Here is a 20,730-nt window from a genome sequence, read left to right on the forward strand (position 1 = left end):
CTCAAAAAAAATTAAAGTACAATTCTAGCTATTTGCTGACCTCTACATTATATAATGTGAAATGAAAAAGACTTTTTTTTTATTTTACCACCTTACATGGTCAGTATATAATTAATATTCTGACATCAGAGTAGCAACATAAAACAAACATATCAAAGTAAAGTGAAAAGATAATGAGAAGATTTACTGAACAAGTAAGATATTATTGAGAAAAATAAACTGATTATTAAGACAGCCTTGGTTTTACTTACTCTAAAAGAAAATAGAAAAAAGTTAATTACAAGACATTCTGTATCTTTTAACATTGTTTGCGTTATGAAAGTCAGTACCAACACAAATACCTGACAAAAGAATGAAGAATCATATTCATGGGAATCATAACTGATTATACACAATCACTAAGTTTAGGACACACACAGAATATGCTCCTTTCAACTGTTGACCAGATGTTTAGTATTTTGAAGTAATTTATTAAATAAGACTATTCAAATAGGACAAAGTTTAAGGCAACCAAAATAGGTACTAGTTAACATCAATCTACTCTAATGGCTGACATGCACATGAATAACTTATAATATAGTTTATTTAGGTTGCTCTATGCCAGTTTAACACATTGACACAGTTTGGAAGGTTAGTCAGAAAATAAAACGATCAAGAACTCACCTGCTCTGGGAAGTGGTTTATATAACTCCAAGTACTGCTCCCCATGAAGAACCTACGTTAGGGTAAGCAAAATTTTATTAGTAGACTTTCTTTTTCCACAGCTTCTTCTGTGGATACCGCTAATCACAAGTGGCATTTCACTGTCCACACGTTCACGCGACTACTTCCCCCAAACTATCTGTCTCAAACTATATGGCTCCCACTTCTTAATTATATGATTCAGAAATAATCAGTCCCCCAATCTAAAGACTGTCAGCTCTCTAGAATAGAAAAGATACATTTGTGTTCTTTCTTGACATTCATAAATTTTTGTTGACTGATAACTGTGGATTATTTGCCAATGGAGACACTAAACTAGGCGTATTTCCAGTGCTCGTCACTGCGCCTAGCACACAGCAGGTATCCAATAAATATCTATTGAATAAAAATGAACAAATAGGTCAGTACTAGTAAAGTAATTTCAGGTCACACCTGCCAAATACAAATGACACAACCAAAACATTAATAAAAATCTTACAACCACATTCAAGTAAAAGCACTGCCAATGTCAACATTTCCTTAGTGTAAGAGTAAATACTAAAGACCCTGTGCAACTTCAGAGCCACTTAACTTCAACGTATCAAAGCAAGAATATAAAAATATATGTAGGAATACAATAGGACAGTAAAAACAAAACCTGACTCATATATCCGAATGACCACACTCAACTGCTATGGGACAGTTTAATTCCCAGTCTTCCTCAGAACCCAGAAGGGAAAAAGAAAATGGGTGAGGGTAGTGATGGGAGGACAAATGAAGGACTGCCTCACTATCATACGACCTGGAAGCTCAAGGTTAGGAAGACTGGGATTCAAATCCCAAGACGGCTATCATTCCCAGTGACAGATTTTGAACACTATTCATGATTTCCAACTCCTTCCAAGTCTGAGGAAGAATTCTGAAACATTTACTTCAATTGTTTGTACTGACATTACCCAAACAGAAGAACTATATGCAACAAATACAATGAGAGAGTGATTAAAACTACAAACTGCCTGGCATCTATTTCTTGCCTCCCTCCCAACTTCATCGAATACTTTAATAAAATAACCATAGATTCTCATAGATTCAGAGCAGCAATGAGCTAATCGATCCTCCAGTAAATGGGTTCTCCAATCAGTCAAAATCACAGAAATCAGTTCAAAAGTCTACGATTCAACAGTTATCAACTGGACTCATGGCCTGACCCTCACTTCAAGAAATAAAATAACCCCAAAGCCTTCTCACAATTGTTTGCTCCTCCCTTCTTGAAATCATTTATTCACTTTGCTTCTCAAATACCACACTCTCCTGATACGCCTCATACCTCACCAGCCACTCCTTCCCAGTCTCTCTTGCTCACTCCTCCTCATCACTTCCACCTCTCACCTCTCACCAAACTCAGGCTTTTCTCTACTTACATTCACACAGGGGTGATTTCACCCAGCCTCATGTCTTTAAATCTCACTTAAATGCTACGAATCCCAGTAGGGCCTCCCCCACAAACTCTAAACTCACATATTTAACTGCCCACTGTATACCTCCACTTGAATGTGTACTAGGCATCTCAAATCTGTCCAAAACCAACTCCTGATCATCCCCACCTTAAAGTAACTGTATATATCTATTTTATTATACATAGTAATATACCATATGTAACTACTATACATGTTAAATACATTGTACATAATTAATTCTAAATATATGGGTATATATGCATATATATCATCCCAGTTAACCAGACCAAAAACCTTCCTCCTTGACTCCTCTTTCTTTCCATGCATATCCAGACTAGTGCTGGAATTACCATAATCAACTCCAAATTGGTTTCCCTGCTTCCATGCTTGGCTCCCATAAATCTATTCTCCACAGAGGAGCAAAAATGAGCCTGTGAGTGAACATAGCCAGATCATACCACTCCTCAGTTCAAAGCACTACAAATGGCCTCCCATGTTAATCAGAGTATGAGGTAAAATTCTTACGATGACTACAAGGCCCTCTTCTCCTACCACTGCCCCCTTGCTCATTCTATAGCTGTATCAACCCCCTTGCTGTTCCAAAAACAAGGTAAGTATGCACCTGCCTCAGGGCCTTTTACACCTGTTCTCTCTGCTTCAAATATTCTTCACTCTTGCTCCTTCATCACTATCGTCAGGTGAGGATTATCATACCCACTTTATACATAAGGAAACTGAAGCTTAGAGAAGTTATTTACCCTTGGTCAAATAGCATGTAATGGCAGAGAGAGAATTAATAACATTATGCCAGGGTTATGGACTGTACATAATTATTGTTGTCTTCTTTTTGCTTGCCTTTTCAACTAACTCTCTACCCTTTTTTTCTTTTTAAGAAAAATCAAAAGACATGCTAAATCTTTATCCTTGAATCAACCACTATAAACTATTGTATTAAGACACCATACACACACACACACACACACACACACACACACACACAGCATGTGACATTTACCAATCATATTTAAAGAAAGAGAAGAAGAGCAAAATAAAGGTTTCTTATTATGCATACCTTTGCCAAGTTGACTGAGAGCCCAGGAATCTCTGCTAATCCTCCACCCATTATAGATTTCTGAGCCAGAATAACTCCGAAGGTAGGCAAACAGGAGAAATCAGAACTCCCTTCATAAATAAATTTCAAATCTTTCGGTTCCTTGAGAGATGCTCCCACTCCAAGGGCATACATAATAGTGTCCAGTTCCGTATAAGAAGAAGAAAATGGAGGAAGTTTATGGCCAATAGCTCCAGCCTATGGAACAATTGTAGAAAGTTATTTTTTTCACTGATATTCTTGTCAAATCTTTAAATTTCTGACTTTTCAAAACTATTAACTGCTACATACTTAGCTTTGTGAATAGAATGTCATTTTAGTAAATCTGATAGGGTATCATAATTGTTTCACTATATTTTTTAAATAAAATCAATTATAATGTATGGAAAAAGACCTCATTTACAAATAAGTACTTTTTTCTTGCCCGCTTCTTGCTAACAGATAGTACATCTCATTTTCAACTTTCCTGTCTCTGCTGATGGAAAAGCCTATTAATACAGTGACTGTTAGCTACTCAAAATTACAAAAAATAAAAAACTTATTATAAACAGGGATAATGAATGGCTCTATAAGATCTATTTTATAAAAGTCAGTAGAAACAGATGAGCAAAACACTGCTTAATGCTTGTAAATCAGACTCCCTCATAATGGTTTTGGTTATAATTAGATTTTACCGTAAGCTCCTACCCAGGACTGTCCTTTATCTAATTGGATATTGTATTTTTCTATTTAGTGATGACATGCCTAGCTAATTTGTGAAGCATATGTTAGGTTATAAAAGAATCATGTCCAATTTTTGATCACTTTCATTCTAAAGCAAGAGTCAGCAAACAACAGCTGAGAATTAAGAATGGTTTTTACATTTTTTTAAGAGTGGTCTAAAAAAAGAAAAAGAAGATTATGTGTCAGAAACAGTACGTGGTCCATAAAGCCTAAAATACGTACCATCTGGCCCTTTACCAAAAAAGTTTGCCAACCCCTGCTCTAAAGTAAAATCACATTTATAAACTGATAATATTCTCAGGGTTACAATTAGATTGTTTATTTCATCACTATGTCTCCCCTAAGTCACAAAACACCACAACTGAATGTGTCAAATGACTTATTTCTTATTATTTATGCACTATAATTTTTTTTTTTTAAAAAGAAGTACTGGAGATAGTTAATCAGCAAACTTCACAAGAGCTATAACCACAGCTCTCTTAGAATTTCTGACACAATGGGAGACTTTTTACTTGCAGCCATGTTGAAATAGTTCCAAAATACAACCTATCAATGCTTTTCCTTAAAAGAAATGACTCAAAAGAGGCACTAAGTTAAATATCCTTTTCTAAAGAGTTAGAAAGTGACTGAAGGACAATTATCAAAAATGCTCCAAAAAACAAAAAAAAACCACTATTACACTGAAGAAGAGAAATTAAAAGTTACATTTAATATTTTAGCTTTATGTTCATTCAAATTTTATAAACATTCAGTACATGTTCTATAAAATTTTATGGTCACTCACCTTTCCTATTTAACAATAAATTAATAGCTTGGAAAAGCATTTTTTGCATAAAAGAAAAGAAAAAAGAAAAAAAGGAAAGAAAAGAAAAAAGTCTCCAGAGAAGGCAAAGCGTTAGGCTTTCTCTTCCACTTACAAATCCTGATGTAGCTGTTGATGTCACATTACTGGTATGATTTGCCGAAACTCCTCCATCTGAATCTATTTTATTTAGAGCTTCAATTATACCGCCAACTGATTCTAAAAAAAGGAATAAATAACAATAATAATGCTTTTTTCCATCAACAGACGAATGGATAAAGATGTGCTACATATATACAATAGAATATTACTCAGCCATAAAAAAAGAATGAAATAATGCCATTTGCAGTGACATGGATGGACCTAGAGACTGTCATACTGAGTGAAGTTAAGTCAGAAGGAGAAAGACAAATATCTATGATATCACTTATATGTAGAATCTAAAAAAATGGTACAAATGAACTTATTTACATAACAGAAACAGAGTTATAGATGTAGAAAACATACTTATGGTTACCAAGTGAGAGGGAGACAGGGAGGGATAAATTGGGAGACTGGGATTGACATATACACACTACTATATATAAAATAGATAACTAATAAGAACCTACTGTATAGCACAGGGAACTCTACTCAATACTCTATAATGACCTATATGGGAAAAGAATCTAAAAAACAGTGGATATATGTATATGTATAATGGATTCACTTTGCTATACAGCAGGAACTAACACAACATTGTAAATCAACTATACTCCAATAAAAATTAATTAAAAGAAAAATCAGTCCCACTATGGTGTGGGAAGAGCATTTGCATATGTGAAATATCTAGCCAGTTATTTAACAGTGCTATTTAAATAGTGACCCACAGGACAAACTTCCAGATTTTTCCTATATAGTTGAACTATATTTCATTTGTACTGAAAAAAAATTTAAATCATGAATGATTCAAGTCAATCAACTTCAGGATAAATAAGGATGAACGAACTGAATTTTCTCTTTAGGATCACTGGAATTTAAATAAGACAGAGTGCTTTGGTAAACCTATTACATAAAGATCATAAAAGCATCATCTTTCAAATATCCTAAAGAGCTAACATTCTCCTGGTGAAATCCAAATAAATGTAAGCTATTTCCAAAAAAAAAAAGCTTTTGTTACAGACGTGACTAAGAAAAGCTACAATGCTTTAGACAATCATTCCTATAACATCCAGCAAGCCTGCTGCAGAACCTTCGCTGGCATTCATGAACTGACTGTATGATGTCAGGCTATTGCAGGAAAAAATCGTGAGACTCTGAACAGACCAAAGATAACTGGGTGTTTCCAACATACTCTCCCCACGTTATGATTCCAAAGAGGCTCTGAGCTTTGCAGTCTTTGAGTGATTTTTACAACTCTGTAAAGTCGGATCCTTGTCCACAGATGTGCAATTTCCATCTGGTGGAGGGACAACTAATTTTCCTTCTCTCCCCACCATCACCCCTCCTCCAGGATGCAACAATGTCAAGATTACCCCCAGGTCTCTGTACAGGTAACTGCTCAGAAAATATTACTGAAAATTCTTCCAGAGAAAACCACCATTATGACCAGTGACTCTGGACAGAATTCAGAAGCTGCTATTCTGGGGTCTAAAAGGTTAATAAAGGAGATTCACAGAGTATCCACATATGCCATAAGGTTCCAAAAGCTCTGGGAGCTTTCTAACAAACCTCCTTCTAAACTCAGACAAAAACTATAACTAAACTACAGAATGTGAGATGACCAGGGCTCTCTGCCATTCCTGGTGACACTAGGTAGGTTTCTTGCCTACCAATCCCCCTCTTACCACCCCATTTAGGCTGCTGCCTAGATGGGAGGCTATTTAACTGAAAGTAACCTCGGTACAGGCTGGCGGTACTGCACTCAAAGACAGACCACCTGAGTTAACTCTTGGCTCAAACACTGAGAAAGCTTGGGCCACTTACTCAGCTTTTCTGGGATTTAGTTCCATCATCTGTAAAATGAGAATGATGAAATGGGTGCTTGGAAAGTCGTGATTCTACAGAAAGTGTAAGATTTTTTTTCTAACTGTACTTCAAATACTAGGGGTATCTTTTCATTTATAACTATATAATTCATTGTTAGCTTTTTCTTTATATTAGTCTAATACTTCTAAGGCAATAAAATGGAATTCTGACCTCAGAGAAGAGTTTTTAAGACACTTCTTCTTTTTCCTTTTCCTAATTTTCATTGATAGGTGACTGCTATTCAGAGACTAAATTTATCTCAAATATCAAAAAAAAAGAATACAGAAAATGCTACCGCTAATGACATAACAATCATGTTATCCTCTGATTGAGAAAAGTACAATGAATATTTCAGTGAGTGTACCAGCAGACAGGAAAGTAACATTGGGATTAAAAAAAAAAAAAAGAACAGTCATTTTTCAGATATATTCTTCTATCAAACATTAAATATAATACTAGGAAGGGAAAAAAAGATTTTTCTATAAAATAATCCTAATTCATGATCCTTCCCAGAAAGGTCCTTTAAATTTCATATATTATATACATATGTGAGTTATACTAGAAAAAATAATGTGACTTTTATTGGCCATCTCTTCCTGTGGCATATCATAGATGATTCAATAATTCAAGGTAACAAGCATTTACTAAATCCTTTCTATGAGTTCAGCACTATACTAGCACCAAATACAAAAGGACATACAAGATACATTCTCTGCCTCCAAAGGAACTTACTATGCAGCTAAGAAACCACACAGTTATGAAACAAAAGCAGTGGAAAGCAGTCATGATTAGACGCTCAAGTTGTAAGAGTTCAGCTAAGAAACACATCAATGAAGCCCAGAATATCTGGGGAGGTTTTGTTGAACATCTGGGGCTTGAGTTTTTCTAAAGAAGCACCGAGATTAGCAGAGGTGATAAAAGGAATAAGAGGCATCTTAGAAAGGCAGAGAAACAGTAGCAAAGACAAAGTGCTAAAACAAAGCAAAATCTATTCACTAGAGAGAAAAGACCTAAGCCTAAATAATATAAGACTTAAATAAACTTTTGGGGAAATAAAGAAAAATCAGGTCAGACAAGGAGCATGTGATTAGATAAGGCAAGACTTTGAAACCAACCACCAGATGGGGAATAGATGCATTGAGCACAAATGGGTAAACACCTCCTACCGTCCTCTCAATCACACATATACCAAAAAATCAGGATCATAAGAAAACTGAAAAACCGACAGTGGGAGTAACATACATACCTTAAATTGGAGAGTTCTAATACCTACTGGAGCAGAAAATGTGCTCTAGATGATTTGAGCATCTAAGTTATCACAATTAAGAAGACAATTCCATAAGAGAAGAGAATGCTTTGTTGCCTCTGATTCCCCAACCAGGACTGAACTGACTTGGGACTCTTTACCTTGAATTCTCTGAGGCTTGGTGGCATTATCAAAGTCACAGATCTTCGTCCAGTTAGCCTTCACCGCCTCAGGAGTCATTGGCTGAGTCCTCTGTCTTACAATGGCTCCAAGGGTCCGCTCCCATCGTACTGGTTATAGAAACAAAACTAAGATACTGAACACACAGTTTAAGAGCGAGACAGAAAGCAGAATTCATGAGTCCCCTGAATTTTTTTTTTTTAACTTCAAGAAAAATGGAATTTGGAAAAAAGATTCTAACTTCTAAAGATTTTTACTACAAATTTTTTTTAAAAGAATAACAAACCCATTAGGATGTCAAATTTCTTTTTCTAATATTTGAAGCTGAAGGGAAAACCTCTCCCTCCTCTGACTATGCCAGATACTACTAAAGGTAGGATGAAATGCTGAATCAGAAAGTTAAATTATATATAATCACACCAAAAGACTGTCTTCATCACCACAGATCACTTAGATAATACACTTTAAGGTAACAGAACAGAGTAGAGCTTTGTTGAATAGCAAACTGAAAACTAGTGGTGATAACAGGCCAAAGACTCCAGATAATCAAATTAATATATCAGACAACCCCACATAATTCTCCCGTTTCCTCCCTTTGCTCTTCCTCCTTGTCCATGGGAAGTCAACTAGATTGCCCAGATTCACAAAAATCATCATTGCTGCATAAGTTCCATGAAGATAATTTTTAACACTGTGTCTTTTTTAAAAAGCCTGAGGAATAAACAGAACCTTATTTAAACAGAATGGTCAGACTTTGATGATTACTAAATTGAAGATTTGTCCTGGGGAATGACAGAAGCTTCTAGAGATTTCTTATTGATAAAGTCCCATATACAGCTTTTATTGCAACAACTGATCTTCCTTTCTTAAAAGATGTCATAAGACACTTAAAAATGTTTGAATAAGTTACTTCATAACTTAGAGAACAGTCATTAACAATAGTCTACAATATGTTGTAACAATGTCATCCAGCAATGGCAGCCTTTTAAATAATTCAATTAATTTTGATACCAGCATCCAAATGAAAACTTGAATTGGGATATTGGAATGTTCACAATTTTTTTTAAACACCATAAAGTAATTATCCAATCTGAAGCTCACAAGGTTTAAGAACTGGGGGAAAAGAGGACTTAAGCCAGATGAATTTACTGTTGGGCTGAAGGAGAATAATTTCTATAGATCAGCTGCAATTTCTCTTCTAGAAAGCTGTCCAGTGTGATTCCCCACTGTCTCCTTCTGATGTCTCATGCTCCAAGGAAGAAAAGAATCACTGAGAGAATTGGAGAACTTGCCCAGGACAGAGCTCTTCCCATCTTCAAAAAACGCCCTCCCTCCCACTCACTACTCTGCTGAACAAGCATGTGGGGTGCCGGAGACATGGGAAGACAAACATCAATATAAAGAGAGACTGTGCTGTCTGAAAAAACAGCCAGTTCTGAATAGGACAGGACAAATATTGAATAAGCACTGCTAATAGGAAAAAAACTGAAAAGATCCTTGAAAATACCACAGGCCTGCAGGACAACTTCCATGTTTTAGAAGACCTGTTGCTATTACAATGTTTGAGTTTGATTATGCGTGCACTAAATCCAATGGTTCGGCATTTGACAAGGTCTTTACCCAGCTCTACCTGGATATGCAGGTTTAAAGATATGGAAATAATGTATGGCAAACCAAAAACCAAAAGAGACTTACATTTTCCAATCCATCCTGCTCCAACCTACCAAAAAGAGGAGGAAGAAGTTATACCATCTAATGTGAAATTACTAATAGAATTTTCATGAAATTAACAAAACAGGCAGCTATCTTTTTAAGAGTATCAGAATGCTAGATGACAACGGATGAAAATAATGCAGCTCTACAAAACTCCGTTGGCCGGCATGACTTTGCACTATTCATGTTATCAGAGTAGAAAAATAAAGCAACACAATATAGCAGAAATGCATGTAGTAGAAAAGCATGACTTTGCACAGAAACCAAGGTGCGATACCAGTTCTTCTACAGACTAGCTGTCTGATTCCTGGTCAAATAATTTGACTTCCCTAAACTCAAGATTCCCCTTATATAAAATCAGGATAATAATACACTCTTCATGAAGTAACCATGAAGGTTAAACAATATAAATACCAAATTTGCCCAGCACATCACTTGAAATACATGTCCTTCTAGAAAGACTTAATGAATCAAAAAAAATAAAAAGCAAAGAAAAATAAAGCCAGGATTTGACTTAATGAACTACATATACTCATTTTAATGAAACACCTTTATATAGAAATATGGCAAATGACCAAATACATTAATCACCGTACAGAAAGATGGTATTTTTTCTAGAAGCCATTCAAGGAAATCCTCAGAAGAAAATGTCTGATGTAAGAAAATCTGTTTGTCATATCTTCAAACACCACAACTACAGTGTTCCACATGCATATAACAGAAGAAACTGTACCAGCAGACAGCACACTTCTCAGTGGCTCTACGCTCAAGGGTATGGCTTTTTAATCACTCATTCCTTTACATATATTAACAGGACAATCGGCCTTGATGCTGTCAGAGTAGTTAAAGTGGCAGTGGTACTGATAACAGGAAAGAAAAATATCATCTTTTATCATATTTGGGGAGTGAAGCAACAAGCTGCAAACTCCTCGCAGGTGCTAGAAACGACAGCTCCAGTCGATCCAAAAAATCTCTATCTGCCACTCTAGATATCTATCAAAACTTGGCAAACAAAGTGTCAATTTACATTCAAGGTTTAAGTCAGGATATTACACACCGCTCTTACTGTATTTTGCACTCAATCTCACACAGCAAATGTCCCTTACTAAAACTGTTCACAATATAGTAAACTAAAAGAACAACATACAAAACTTCATCTACAGCATTATCCTAGTTATCTGTGCATGTCTGGGTATGTGTGTAAATTGTATACTTAAAAAAAAAGACTACTCGTGTAAAATGCACACCTAATAAAAGACTGGAAAAGAATATCCATAAAAATATTAATAGGAGTTATCTCTCGATAGTGGTAATGTGGGTGATTTTTATTTTCCTCTATAAACTCCCCTATATATTTGAAGTTTTCTACAAAAAGCATATATTATTTTTGTTCACAGAATTAATAACAAATATAAATGTAAAAGACAAAGAATTTTTGTTTAATTCCTTAATGAGATAAAAGACAGGCAGACCAAATTTGGAGCTCCACATGGCTTGATATTATTAAATTTCTCTTCTGTAAATCTAGAGTTGTAAAGTTCTTTCCACCTCTAATTTTCCACAATTCACAATCAACGACTGTGATTAAGAAAGCAGAGGTGCCTATCTCTGCATAGACAGGTGTAGACTGTTTTTCATTTACTAAACAGCTTTTTATTCAAATAAATCAGGCTAATATATCATTCACTTCAAACTGAGCCAGGTAATTTTGCTACCAAGAAATATCTTTGGATGTCATGTATTCCGCATGCAACAGGTTTATTATTATATTACCACAGAGAATCAAATAAAGGGGGGTGGTCTAAAATATAACAGTTTATGCTAGAAAACAAAAAAGAGATCAAACTCAAATGAGGACCAAAAAATATATAAATCAGCATAAGGAAATCTAAAGGGACTTTGATTATAGAGTGAAAACTGAACCTCACTGGATAGTAGGATTATGTGTGGTTTTTATTTTTATAGTAAACTTGTAAAGCTTTGCGATAGGGAAACATAGCAAAGTTTATTTTTAAAGTTAATACAAATAATTTGTGTTTACTGATCTATCATACCCAGACTGAATTCCTGCTATACTGATATAATAGTTAAAATTGAGGGGTGACTGCTAGGTATGCTAAGAGTTTAAAAATATGATCTCCAGTTCTCACAACAAAACCCCAAGAAAACTAAAACTCAGGGAGGTTAATCTGTACAATATTCCAGCGAGCCAGCAATTACCAGAGCAAGAAATCAAAACCTGGCCTGGCTGACTTTAAACCATCACCTCTGTCCCTTCACTTTACTACTCAGCATCTCTAACCAAATGAGACTTTCTGTATCTGACTAAACACATCAAACCAGCCAGTCACATTTTCATTTGACAAGAATATCAGAAATGAAGAACTAGGGAAGAACAATTTACAAAGTTGCTGTTACTTTCTCAAAAAAGGACATTAGTCATACTTGTTCCTTAATTATAACAAATACATAATATTAAAAAATATACAAGTGGTACCAACTGATGCAGATTTTTACAAATGTGAACAACTGGAAAATACTGATTTTTGAATCATTTTTTATATTTAATTACACAAATATTGCTTTGGGAGAAAGTGCAAAGGTGCAGAATACCTCAAACAAGCCACCATTTTCCTCACAACTCTCATGGCAAAGCCAGAGGACCAGGGGTGCCACGTAATCTGGCTTCAGAGCTTCCAGAAGATCTGAAATAAATAGCCAAAAAAAGAAAAAAAAATCTATCAATAAGAATATATACATATTCAATCAATCATTTTACTTTCTGAAAATTCCTCACTTATAAAATTATAGGTTCAGAGACTTTTTAAATAAATAAGAAAAAAATTAGATATACATAAGTAATTAGTATTAACATCCAAGGCTTTTAGAAGAATCTTTTCATCCCAATGGATATATTCAGGCTTCTAACATAGAAGGCATCAGATATACCTTTCCAAGATGGGTAACATACTGTTTAGAAGACAAGTTAAAGCTGCCTTGGCAAAGACTGGTGAGCAAAGGCATACATAGCATAATGAACTTAGGTACCATTCATTCCCAAAACTATTTTGCTCTCCCAGAAGCTAGAAAACTACAAAACAGCCTTGACAACTGTAATGGCAGTAAGATGATGGAAAATGGACCTTGCAACCGTTACTGATGAGTCACAAAGTGTAAGAAATATTTTCCTGCTGCATACCTTCTGTGAGCAACTTAACAGAGCAGAAAGGTACTACACAAGGAGCATGAACACCTAGATTTTACTGCTGGCCCTGCCATGTAGGCAATTTAGGGCATTGAGCACAGCGCTCAACTCTCTTGGACGTGTGTCTGCATCTGTAAGATGGTAATTAAAATGCGTTACCTGCCTATTCTACTAAGTTGTTGCAAGGCTCAAAGGAGACACGATTTGTAAATACATCTTATAATCTTTAAAGAATCAAATAAATGTAAATTTTAACTGTGAAGGGACAAAATACAGTTTTATATTTTAAAGTGACAAAGATGACATTTACAGTCCCTGTAAATTAAAGAGCAGCTCTAAGAACCTTTCACTTTACAGTATTCCTGACCCCAGAAACTGTGAGATAATATATACTTGTTGTTTTAATCCACAAAATTTGATGTAATCTATTACACAGCAGTAAATAACTAATACAGCTTGGGAAGTTAGTTCATGGGTATTCATCCTAAGATTATGTTTCATTTCATGTAAGAAACATGTAAGTCACATACATGACTTTCCATTTTTCAAATATATTTCAAAGGGGGAAATGAAATTGCAAATGTCTCCGCACATTACTCATAGCACCTGGTTCTTTAACAAATAATTCCTTTGACAGCCTGTAAGTTAATATTTCAGAGGAAAAGAGGAAAAACGCTGAGGCAAAATAAATTTTCGGCTTTTTCTAAACTATAAAAAAGTAATAAATACCAAAATTTAAAATAACAGGAATTCAGAATCTGAAGGGCTTTTAAAAATGATCTGTAACAACTCTCTTCCTTTACAGAAGAGAAAGCAGGTCCAGAAACTTAAATTATTTGTCTAAAGTAGATCTTATTCTCCAAACATCTTTCACTAGGGTTTGGTGGGCATAAAAGATACTACATTAAACAGTGACCTAACATCTCTAGAGGTCAAAATTAATGGAAGCTACATTCCCAAAGGAAAGCAAATTTAAAAGCTCAAGTTTTCAATATTTTCTTGGAAACTTGCTGCTTCCCCAAGAAAGTCTACAGCCAATGGCAAAAAGTGACTAAGGTAGGAGTCTAGCACAGAAATGATAAGCATAAAATTCTAAATAGTGGTTATCTCTTGGCATGAAGCAGAGGAACAGAATAGAAGGTATAAAGTTAGATGCAAGTAATGTTCCAATTCTTGGGTTGAGCAGTGAGTTCATGACTATGCATTACATTTTGATACTTTACTTCTTGCCAGTAACCTACACTGTTGTGCATATATATGTAGCATTATACTTAAATAATCCAGTTCTTTAACAAGAATTCCTTCAATAAGATATGAGAGTATCAAGTTTTTTTAAAATAAGGGACTTTTTTAAATGGCCCTGTTGACAAAAGAAAAGGAAAAAAAAAATAGATCTCACGTACAAATAGCTATTCTACACTAAAGCAAACTGGTTAGGCACAGCTCTTAGGAAAAGCTAGCAAGTACATACTTGGTATTACAAATCCCAAGTTCTAAAATGAATGTTAGCTCAAACGTGGAAAGTAAAATGGTACTGTGAATAAGCATTTGTATGCCATGAAGCAGCTAATTCTAAAGTAATTTCACTCATCAATTGTTTTGTACTGTTTCACAGAAACTACTTTTAAAGTATTACAGATATTTTCTTTTTAGATATATGTTAAAACCAGGAGTATCAAAAACCATACAGTTTTCGACCAGTCAAGTATTCTATTTCTTATATAACTAAATAAATAAGCATTGGCTCTCAATCATACATTTAAATTTTTAAATTTAAAACTTTATATTTCATGTTTTCAAAGAACAAAGTTGGAAGACTCACATTACCTGATTTCAAGACTTACTATAAAAATATAGTAATCAAAACATCATGGTATTGGTAAAAGGACAGGCCCAGAGATCAATACAACAGAACAAACAATCCAGAAACAGACCCACACATACATACATGGTCAACTGATTTTCCACAAAAGTGCAAAGGCAATCCAAATCAAGAATGAGGAATAGTCTTCAGGACAAATGAACTCGCGGTTTCTTCAACAAATAATTGGCACTTTTTCAAAAAGGAGAATGAACTATCATATGTTAAATAAAACTTAAGAGATACAGTAACAAAACGACTGTGAACCTTGTTTAGATCATTGTGGAATAAACTAACTCTAAAACGATATTTTTTAGATAACGAGGAAGTTTTCATATAAATTTGGTATTAGACAATGGTAATGAATTATTTTATTTGGTGTGATATTGGCATTGTGGTTATAATGTCCATATCTGTTAGAGACACATTTCCAAGTATTTATTAGGTGAAATGCAACATCTAAGATTTGCTTTGAAATGTTACAGAGAAAAAGGGAGAGGGTAACAAAATAAATAAATCAATAAGACAAAATCATTTTGAAATATGCCCAGAGCATTCTGTTCTCCTTAACAAAGGCCTATCCTCAAGGGAAGCTACCAGAGCCTTATTTGACCTAAGGGAAGAGCAATTAGACTAGTGGAACTCCTCTAGCCTTCCTGTCTCAAATAAGGGGAGAAAAAAAAAAAAGGCTAAAAAACTGTACTGAAGCTCAGAGTCCAGAGACTTTGACCTGCTAAAAAACTTGCGGATTTAATCATAAGATTATAGAACACTTCCCCTCGCCATAATTTACAGCCACTTCAACAGGCCTCCAGTATAACAACAGTGGATTACAACTGAGAGAGCTGCAAACACAAAGAGTACCTAGGGAAACCCAAAGACAACAGGGGACACAAAAACAACGACAAAGAGGAAAATGTAGCCTCTGACACCAACAGCTACAGGAACCAATAAACGCAACCTAACTCCTAGCCAGATAAACATGAAACCTCACAATAAAGCTCTGTATACCACACTTTCTACTACCCCAATACATCATGTTCAGTTTTCAACAAAAATTTCAAGGCATGCTAAAAGACAAGAAAAGTACAGGCTGAGGAGACAAAGCAAGCCTCCGAACCAGCTTGAAATATAGCAGAGATTTTGGAATTTTCAAACTAGGAGTTTAAAATAACTGTGATTAACATGCTAAGGGCTCTAATGGAGAAAAATGGACAACTTACATGAACAGATGACTACTGTAAGCAGACAGAAGGAAATGCTAAAAAATTCAAAAGGAAATGCTAAAAAACAAAAACAATATAACATTTTGAAATGAAAAAAGAAAAATCAGTAAGCTTGATTTGAATATATGTCAATAGAAACTTCCCAAACTGAAATGAAATGCAAAGAGAAAAAAGGACAAAAAAATAAAAGGGAATAGAATATCCAAGAACTGTGGTATAATTACAAAAGATACATTGAGACTTCCCTGGTGGCGCAGCGGTTAAGACTCCACGCTCCCAATGCAGGAGGCCCGGGTTCAATCCCTGGCCAGGGAACTACATCCCGCAACTAAGAGTTTGCATGCCACAACTAAGGAGCCCACGTGCTGCAACTAAGGAGCTTGCAAGCCACAACTAAGGAGCCTGCAAGCTGCAACTAAAGGGGCCCACCTGCTGCAACTAAGACCCGGCCCAATCAAATAAATTAATCGATTAATTAATTAAAATAAAAAGATAGAACAGGCACATAATGGGAATACCAGAAGTAGAAGAAAAAAAGAAAACAACAGAAGAAATATTTTAAGCAGTGATGGCTGAGAATTTTCCAAAGTTAATCACAGATACCAACCGCAGATCCAGGAAGCTCAGAAGACATCAAGTAGAATATTGCCAAAAATCTACACCTATTATTATGCATACTATATTCAAACTGCAGAAAAAACAAGGAGAAAATCTTGGAGGAACACAGAGGGGAAAAAATACCTTATGCATAAAGAAACAAGGAAAGAATTATGTCAGACTTTCCTTCAGAAACCATGTAAGCAAAAGAAGAGTGGAGTGAAAGATTTCAGGTGTTGAAAGAAAAAAATTACCAACCCAGAATTCTGTACCCAGTGAAATTATCCTTCAAAAGTGAAAGAGACTAAAGAGAATTAAAAAACAAGCTAAAGACTGGGAAAAAATATTTGCAAAACACATATCTGAAAAAGAACTTGTTTCCAAAATATTCATGGAACTCTTAAAACTCAACAACAAGAAAACAAAGAACCCCCCCCAAAAAAGAAGAAGAAAACAAAGAACCCAATTTAAAAATGAGCAAAAAATAAGAACAGACACATCACCAAGGAAGACAAATAAATGGCAAATAAGCACAGGAAAAAAATGCGCAACATCATAAGTCATTAGGGAACTGCAAATTAAAACAATGAAATACCCTATACACCTATTAAAAGAACTAAAATGCAAAAGACTAACAATAATAAATGCTGGCAAAGATGTGGAGCAACAAGAACTCTCACTCACTGCTAGTAGGAATGAAAAACAATACAGCCATTTTTGAAGACAGTTTGGAAATTTTTACAAAGCTAAAGACACTCTTACCATACAATCCAGCAATTATCCTCTTTAATATTTACCCAAATGAGTTGAAAACTTACGTCCACACAAAAACCTGCACATGAATGTTTATAGCAGCTTCACTCACAACTGTCAAAAACTGGAAACAATCAAAATGTTCCACGATAGGTGAATGAAAAAACAAATTGTGGCACCTACATACCATGTAATATTATGTAGTGATAAAAAGAAATGAGCTTCAATCCTCCCAGACATTTGGGAAAAAAGGGAGAGGATGAAGAGATGGAACACAGGGGATTTTTAGAGTGAAACCATTCTGTATGATCTAAAATCGTGGGTACATAACATCATGCATTTGTGAAAACGCATAAAATCATACAACCTAAAGAGTGAGCCCTAAAGTAAACTATTAACTATAGTTAATGATAATCAATCAGGGACTTCTCTGGTGGTCCAATGGTAAAGAATCTGCCTTCCAATGCAGGGATGCGGGTTCGATCCCTGGTCAGGGAACTACGATTCCACATGCCGAGGGTCAACTAAGCCCGGGTGCCACAACTACCGAGCTCACGTGCCTCAACAAGAGAGCCAGCGTGCCACAAAATATAGAGCCCACGCACCCTGAAGCCCAGGCGCCGCAACTAGAGAGAGAACACCCACGTGCCACAACTTGAGAAAAGCCCACGCACCACAACGAAAGATCCCACATGCCTCAACGACCCGATGCAGCCAAATAAATAAATAAATAAATAAATAAAAATTGATCAATACTGGTTCATCAATTGTAATAAATGTAGCACACTGATGTAAAACTGTGTGGGAGGAGGAGTATATGGGCACTCTCTTTACTACCTGCTCAATTCTTCTATAAACCTAAAACTGCCCTAAAAAACATAATCTATTAATTGTTTTAAATAATTATTATTCTAAACCAGTAAGAATGCTATTACCTCATTCTGTAAAGAAACATGCCTCAACGACCCGATGCAGCCAAATAAATAAATAAATAAATAAATAAAAATTGATCAATACCGGTTCATCAACTGTAATAAATGTAGCACACTGATGTAAAACTGTGTGGGAGGAGGAGTATATGGGCACTCTCTTTACTACCTGCTCAATTCTTCTGTAAACCTAAAACTGCCCTAAAAAACATAATCTATTAATTGTTTTAAATAATTATTATTATAAACCAGTAAGAATGCTATTACCTCATTCTGTAAAGAAAAAATGTATGTATGTCTACCTACACAAAGAGAAAGTTTATCTCAGTGTGGTAGAATTATGGGTCATATTTTGTTTGTTTGTGCTTTCCTAAATTTTCTATAATGAACATAAACTACACATAATGCTTTTTTAAATTGTAAGGAAATTTTTTTAGCTACTCAAAAAATTAAATACTTTTACAAAGCTCACACCACACAGGTATGTGAGGAACAGCATTAAAAAAAATCTAAACTACTTACCATCAGGCAAAATGTTCTGGGTCAACCGTGATCCAGCAGTAGGGGCAATAGTGTTACAATGAATGTTGCTTTTCTCGCCTTCAACTGCAAGACAATTTGAAAGGCCCAGAAGACCCAGCTTTGCAGCACAATAATTTGCCTGGCCAAAGTTGCCATATATTCCTGAAGCCGATGAAGTCATGATGATCCTAAAAGGAAAATCAATCTCTCAACATCATCTTTTCTATATTTTGATAATGTTGCAACTCTAAGCATTTTTTTTTCTTTTTCATTACTATTACACCTGTCAAAAGCAACTCTGTATACTGCCATTAGGTTCTTAAAGTCATGATTCATATATCTAAATTAATATAAATAATAAAAGTAATCTCTCAAAATTCAACTGCGAGATTTTATTGTTTTAGAAAGAATCCCTGGTCAGGATCAAATGAATTCAAGTGTAAGAATGTATATTCATTATGTACTGAAAACAATAAGTATTTATAAACATAAAATAAACTGCCAATTTACAAGTTAAAATTTTAGTAAGAAATATTAGATCATGAAGTTCTAATTCTTTAGTCCTCAGAACTTTGCTCCTTTCCCTTTCTGGATAATATTAAATGCCTCATATTAAACAATACCATCTCATAATCTGACCTAATCTCACTTACTCTACTTAGTAGAACAAGTAAATCCTATCATTGACTTTCAGAAACTGCTAGTATCAGGATATACTAGAACTCTCCAATAAGAACAGATATCACACGCAATTTACTTCTAGTAGATGTGTGTGAACCCTGAGTTAACAGGAATAACTTTTATGTTAGAGAGCATGGGGCCACTTACTAGGTCTGCCACGTCTGAGTCACACAGACGCAACTATAAGAGTCTTACCGTTCTTAGCTTACAAAGACTAACTCATGTCTGACCAGTGTCAGCCAGTAGAAAACAGCCACTCATCTCTCCCCAGTTGGTCACTGGGCACAAAAAATGATATTTTGGTTAGAGAATAAAGTACTGCTGAATCCTCAATGTTTGTACTGCTAAAATATCAGAGAATAGCAGGAGAATCATTAATAATGAAAAGTAGGAGGTGAAAAGAAATACTAAGTTGTCCAGCTAGCTAATCTATGACTGACACCAATGTAACGGGGAGGCATCTTCCAAAACTACATTTAAAAAGCCTGTGCATATCAGAAGGTGTATTTTTCAACGTCAAAGCAATTCTTTTCCTCTGTACATAAGAACCCACACACGGCATCTCCAATCCCCCTTGACAGCCACATACAACTCTACCTTCCAAATTTCTGTTTCTTCATGTGATCCCACGCTGCCCGGGTCACCAGGAATGAGCCCCGCAAATGAACTCTCTGGATGATATCTAAAACAAGAAATTTTTTTCAGGAATATTGTCAAATTTAGACAGACCTATCTCAGAATCAACATAAGCAAAGACTTACTTATACAAAGATGTTCATTTTATACCTAGCATTCAAAATCAGCTATTGTCACATTGCACTCTAATCATTTTTGCTTTAGTTCCAGTTACATAACCAATCAATAATTCATACCTATTTTGCCTATAATTTATGATTAGATTATCTAATATATCTAACTTTATCATAAATATAATGCCACCTAAATACAATGCCTATGCACATCTAAGTGCAATGCCATCTTTAATTTTTGCCTATTTTATATAAAAATTCATTAATACAAATAACCAAGAATTTTA

At 35.1% G+C, this 20,730-nt stretch overlaps 1 pseudogene; it reads right to left on the bottom strand.

The window, feature by feature from the left end:
* The window catches only part of LOC130706396 (peroxisomal multifunctional enzyme type 2-like), a 71,750-nt pseudogene that overhangs the window by 49,751 nt on the left and 1,269 nt on the right, over nt 1-20,730 (bottom strand).

Source organism: Balaenoptera acutorostrata, chromosome 2 (assembly GCF_949987535.1).
Source record: "Balaenoptera acutorostrata chromosome 2, mBalAcu1.1, whole genome shotgun sequence".
Taxonomy (NCBI): domain Eukaryota; kingdom Metazoa; phylum Chordata; class Mammalia; order Artiodactyla; family Balaenopteridae; genus Balaenoptera; species Balaenoptera acutorostrata.